The 6000-nt window shown below is 45.0% G+C and overlaps 1 protein-coding gene across 4 annotated transcripts in view; it reads right to left on the bottom strand.

The window, feature by feature from the left end:
• Nucleotides 1-5664, bottom strand: part of ABCB11 (ATP binding cassette subfamily B member 11) — a 78296-nt gene extending 72632 nt beyond the window's left edge. For 2 of the 4 annotated variants that reach the window (XM_044381499.3, XM_044381501.3), the window contains exon 1: nucleotides 5141-5664. The gene's annotated coding sequence lies outside the window, so the exon portion shown is untranslated. The remainder of the gene's footprint in view (nucleotides 1-5140) is intronic. The other 2 variants (XM_044381500.3, XM_057318406.1) reach the window with 2 other exon arrangements.
• Between the last annotated feature and the right edge of the window lie 336 nt (nucleotides 5665-6000).

Here is a 6000-nt window from a genome sequence, read left to right on the forward strand (position 1 = left end):
ATGCTTCAAAATTGCTAAGAGGCTGTATCTTAAATGTTCTTACCACAAAAAAGAAATGATAAGCATGTGACATGATAGAAGTGTTAGCTAAAGCTACGGTGGCGATCATATGACCATATATGAATGCATCGCAGCAACAAGTTGTATGCCTTAAACCTATATGTCAAATACATCTGAGTAAAAAATTAATTTTTTTGAAGTCAGGAAAGGATGAGTTTGCTTTTTTACTTTAGCTGGGAAATCCATCCTTTCCTGTCCTTGGACGTCAGAGCTGCTAGTTCTTGGCTCTTCAGTTGGCGGTCAGCCAGAAATTAAAGCTCGTTCCCTTATCTCTGCGCAGCTCAGAAATGGCAGTGAGGCCTTTGAAGGCCACGGTGTTGAAAACGTTTCTGACTTGCAGGCATCCGTAAAGGCAGTGGCAACTTTATAGCGCTAAGTCTGGGGAAGTGCAACGAGATACCAAAATTACTAGAATGAATACTCAAAAGCCTTGCTTACGATATTTTCCAGGAAAGGCGATGTTTCCAGAATTGGATGTTAGCTGAATTGCCTCATATCATTATAAGCGTAGAATGAAATTCTGGTATATCATTAGACCATGTTTTCTTCCACTGGTTAGTTCCCTTTTTATTAGATGAGATTCTGGAAAACACAGCAGATGCTGGAGAGCATCTCTGATAGTTTCTGGGACCCTGGGAACATAGTGGGAATCTAGTTTTCAGTGATAAACAGGTTTGTTTCACAGGGTCGCGTGAGTATGTCTCCTTCGCACCTGGTGTACCACGATGTAAGCGTGCTATGGTGTTTTGTCACATTATTTTCCCATCAATATCAGCAGGCGTAATGTCATCTAATTCTACTCTCCCAGCTGTTGTCTATACTACCCAAGCCATCAACTCTGTTCTTGAGCTTCCTAAAGCATGTGAAGGGTTCTTGCATATCACACATTGCAGGAAGCTTTCATTAAGGTTTCCTAACAATTTACAATAACAACATTTTACTTTAGCCTCACAAAAGAATTCAGAATTGAAAATAATGTACCATGTTACTTCCCTTTCACTCTGCCTTTTCATAAAGTAAATGATTGAACCTCCAAAAAATCTCTTTGGAAGCAGATTAATTTTCAAGTCTTCCAGGAAGATGGTCTTCCAATACACTTAGAAAATCCGGCAGTTGAAAGTGAGAAATCAAGATTTCTAAGCACTGGCTGGCAGACTTTGGCTGCTTAATTGTGGAACCCCCAAGCATTTTTAATTGTCCACGCCAGCACCACTGTCCCTCTCTGCTTAAATGGCATGTGGTCTATGTGCAGACTGTCTGTACTTCTGTTTAACTCTCCAGGGTTGAAGTTTTCTTTTCTTTGATAAGATGTGTAATCTTATCAACTTGGAGGACAGTCTCCTGACCTTTACTGGGACACTTCACAGATAATTCTACTTTAGAACACTAGCAACAATAGTCTGGAAAACCACTGCTGGGGAGAAGAGAGAGAAGACAGAGTGTAACATCTGGATGGGTTGCCTGGCAGAACCTAGAACACTGACAAACCTCAGAAAGGGGATAAATAAGCAGTGCTATGGGGGGCTTGAAGCTGTCAAAACCAGATGAGATGAAGTTCTTTTTTTTTTTTTTTAAAGATTTTATTTATTTATTTGACAGAGACAGCCAGTGAGAGAGGGAACACAAGCAGAGGGAGTGGAAGAGGAAGAAGTAGGCTCCTAGCCGAGGAACCTGATGTGGGGCTCGATCCCCACCCGATGTGGGGCGCCCCTATGATGCAGTTCTATAAGCCATGTCAGGGACAAACCAAAAGTCCAAAGAACACAAAATGTCAGTGCCCACCATGGACCATTACATCAAGACTGCTAAGTGTGACTTTAAGACACCAGTCTGGCTATTGATGCTGTAGGAGAACTGAAAAAGAGAAAAGAAAAGAAAAGAAAAGAAAAGAAAAGAAAAGAAAAGAAAAGAAAAGAAAAGAAAAGAAAAGGAAAGAAAGAAAGAAAGAAAGAAAGAAAGAAAGAAAGAAAGAGGAAGGAAGGAAGGAAGGAAGGAAGGAAGGAAGGAAGGAAGGAAGGGGAGAAAGAAGGAAGAGAGAAAAGAAACAGGTCAGGGGTGAAAATAGTTCTCCCAGAACTGGAATCCTTCCAGGCTGAAGATACAACTATAATAGGACCGTTCAGCCCACTGCCTGTTTTTGTAAATAAAGCTTTATTGGAACACAATCATGTCCATTAGTTTTAATTTTGTCTTTGGCTGTTCTTGTGCTACAATGGAGGAGTTGAGTAGCTGTGACAGAGACTATACTTATATCCCCCCACCCACCCACCAATGCGTAAACCATTTACTTTCTAGCCTTCGGCAGAAAATGTTTGCTGACTCCTGCATTATGAGGTCAGTTCAGGGCAGCCTGGTGCCTGGGGAGAAATACTGCTTGATTTACCCAACCTAAAAATCGTATGGAACACCAGCCCTCCAACCTGCCCTGTCCTTGTGGAACTTACAATGTGGCAGGGAAGACAGGTGCCACATAAGAAATGACAAGCGTGGTGATTGTGGGTGAAGGGAAGCACGGACATCTCCAAGACCCTTGAACAGAGGCCCTGCCCCTGTCTAAACAGCTGGGGGAGGCTTTGGAGGCAGCGCATTTTAAACATGGGACATAGGAGATGCGGGTGAGTTAGCCAAGGAAACAGGAGAGAGAAAAGCATCCCAGGCAGGGAAAAGCACATGAATAGGCCCAGACCAAGAGAGAGCACATTGCTCCAGGATGGAAGAACGTCCAGTGAGTGTGAGGGAAAGTGGATGGACATCTCTGAAGGATCTGGCTGCTGGATTCCTCGGGGCCTCATCTTTAACGCTGAGGACTTGGGACCTTATCCCAATGGCAAGGGAGCTAGTAAAGACTTTTAGGCAAGATAAAGACTTGATCATTTTTATACTTGTTAAAAAAGCCAACCCTCTGATAAGGCTTGGAACTTGAGAGCCCACACCCAGAGGGACTAGAAAATCTGGTTGGGAAGGACAAACATTCTGCCAGGCCAGGCAGCAGGCACCCTCGTTCAGCAGGGCACAGGCCACACAGTTCGTCTCGCACCCGGACAGATAGGCCTGAGGTGACTAAAACAAATTGGTTTGAGGTGCCCCACAGCCAAGCCATCGGTGTCCAGGCTCCTGTCACTTCAGGCTCTTGTCACTTCTCTACTCTATCAGATTTTCTATTATCTCTGAGGAGATTTGTTCTGCTTTCCATTTCATTTTCTCCCAAATTCTATCTTTGAAACATGTTGATCTTGCATCAGCTGAATTCAGGAGGGAGAGGTGAGGGTTTTCTGCGTCCAGGCCAAGATAATAAGGACGATGTAAATGGTGTAACAGCCAGTGAGGAGCCGGAGGCATAGCGAGGGGTACAAGGCCAGGCTCAGGAGTGGAGTGGCTTCAGCCCGCCCCACAGCACACTGTGAAGATTCCCCGGGGCTTTTCTCTTTGTGAGGCCGTTCCTTCCGTAAACGCTCTCAGGGCCGCCAGCACCACATGCTCCCCTTCCCTGGGCTGCTCGGAGAGAAAAGCAGAACTGCTCCTGGTCCTCTTGAATTTGAAAGTCACCTCTTACGCCACAAATTCTGATTTTTTTAAGCCCTTAAAGTATCTTTCACTGCTGACACGTAGAAATGTAGGTAGCGCACTTTTGATATTATTAAACCCAGCCAATGATTTGTTTCTCCCAAGGATCATTAAAAGGAGAAAAGAAATACTAGTTTATGCTAAGAAGCAAGAAAAATAGAAGAAAACTGCCTTGCAGATAAGCGGGTTGTGGCGTGATGGTGTGTGTCAACAGTGTGGAAGATAGGAGAGGATGGGACAAAACTGAGGCCCCTTTAGCCCCGAGAGCTGCAGCTGATGGACGAGAGAAAGAAATGAAATAGAGGACTAAAAGAATGGCTCTCAAACAAAAGAGTTTAAGGTAGCGTTACTCCCAGCTTTTCTTGGTCTCTACACACGTAGTTCCCCCATCTGCTCAAAGCAACACACAACTCTTAACACTTGGTTCTTGCAATGGAACTTGGGCATTTTTTTTCTTTTTAATTTTTTAGCAATTTCAGTGTCTTTTAAAACCATGGAGTGAACAGGGTTGGTTTTTTTGTTTTCCTACATTACTTCCTAATCTATTTCCAGCATTCATCAGCAAATATTTGTCACCATTACTCTGAGTAGGAGGACACACAAATTATTCAAGGGGCTTACAATCAAGAGCAGAGGAGGAGGGCACCCAAGTCTGGAGGGGTAGGGGGTATGTGGGCTGAGGTGGGGGGGTGGTGTGGCTGCACACAGAAAGAACTTCTATTAAACAAAAGTCTGTAAATAAGTTAATATTTTACAAGTTTAATGATAACCAGTATTAGATCCCAATATTAAGAGTTTGGGGTGCAGTCATTTTACGTTGTCTCTAATATGTCTAGTGAGCTAGCCTTCCCTCAAAACGCTTGGAAATACCACACTTTATTCCCAGTCTTGTATGTGAATGATATTTGATCTATGTGTTCAAATCATCAGCAACAGGTAATTTCTACTAGCTCGGGAAACCTAAAAAGGGAAAGGAGACTCTAGAATCCGACTTTTCCCCCTCTAGCCATGCATCCAGAGCTCCTATTTTTTAGTATCTAAATTATTGCGAACCGGGAGAATGAGGAAAGGAGCATGGTGTTGGAGACAAGAGAAAGCCGGTGTAGTTCTCTGTTAAACCAGCACCAGCTGTCTGGGATGGGATTTGTGGTTATCTGTGCGAACGGTATTGTGCTTTCATAAAGCCAAGGTTTAAAAATTCACTAGCATTTTTACTTTGGGCACCCATCTGTGCCACACACCCCATACACCACACACACACACACACACACACACACACACGAGAGAGCTGATGCATAAAGTAGTATTGCTAGACATGAGACAGTGACAAGAGCCATCGGAACTGCACATCGTATTATGAACTATCGGTGTTCTGCCAGTTCCTACCCAAGCATGAGCGCGTTGTTCATGGCAAGACAAGAAGACCGCCTTTAGTGAATCAGAAACACAGCACCCCACCAAGTAGAAGCTAGAGGACATGGCCTTGCGGGTGCCGTAGACAGCAGAAGTCACTCACCTGCGAGCGTGAACTTGAGGAAGCCGGAGAAACGAGACACACCACCGTGGACAGTCAGAGGGTTTTACAACCGTTTCCACCTTCAGTTTTCATCATTATAAAACACTGAACAGAATTCAAGCTTTTTTGAAAACATTATCTATTTGCTGACAGGTCAAAGGCCCGAAGGCCAGCCGAAGCACAGTTCAGTGACCTCTGAGGAAAGGTTGACACTGGAGACGATAACCCCGAACACCCAGTGTGCTTGGGAAGCCATCTGAGGGCGCCAACAGGCTTTGGAAAGTGCGGATTCCCTTGAAAGGAGCCACCGACCCTGGCGCCCCCTCCGCCCCCACCCTGCAAGAGCGCTGTGATTCGGCCTCCCTCCACCCCGCCTTTTCTTAGGCCCTTGGTCTTCAGAAGTCACTTTAAAACATAGGAAGACCGAAAACAAAAGGCCTTGAAACTTGCCCCCTCAACTTGAAAGATGACTCGGAAAATCCTGACGTTGCAGGCCTCTGACCGTCCCGCCCCAGCCCCGGCGCTGCACGGAGATAGATAACCTGGAAGAACACCTGAAACAGCCTTTTGCTCCCAACTCTGGGAGCTCACATGACCCTTGCACCCCGGCCTCCACAGTCAACGACCTCGGGCTCTGCCCACCGCAGGAAGCCTTGTGTAAGGAGAGATCAATGATTTTTTTTTAAGGTTTAAATGAATAGAAATCCAAGTCAAATAAACACATATAGCTTCTCCAACGGCTTTGTGCCCTCCAGGTCTGTTCCTCTCCCTTCTTGTTCATTCTTCCATTTTCTCAAACGCTCTTATTTTTCTCTCTCCCTGCCTGAGCTCATCCTTTCCTAAGTGCGCCTCACTCTGGC

This window comes from Ursus arctos, unplaced genomic scaffold, assembly GCF_023065955.2.
Source record: "Ursus arctos isolate Adak ecotype North America unplaced genomic scaffold, UrsArc2.0 scaffold_1, whole genome shotgun sequence".
Lineage (NCBI taxonomy): Eukaryota > Metazoa > Chordata > Mammalia > Carnivora > Ursidae > Ursus > Ursus arctos.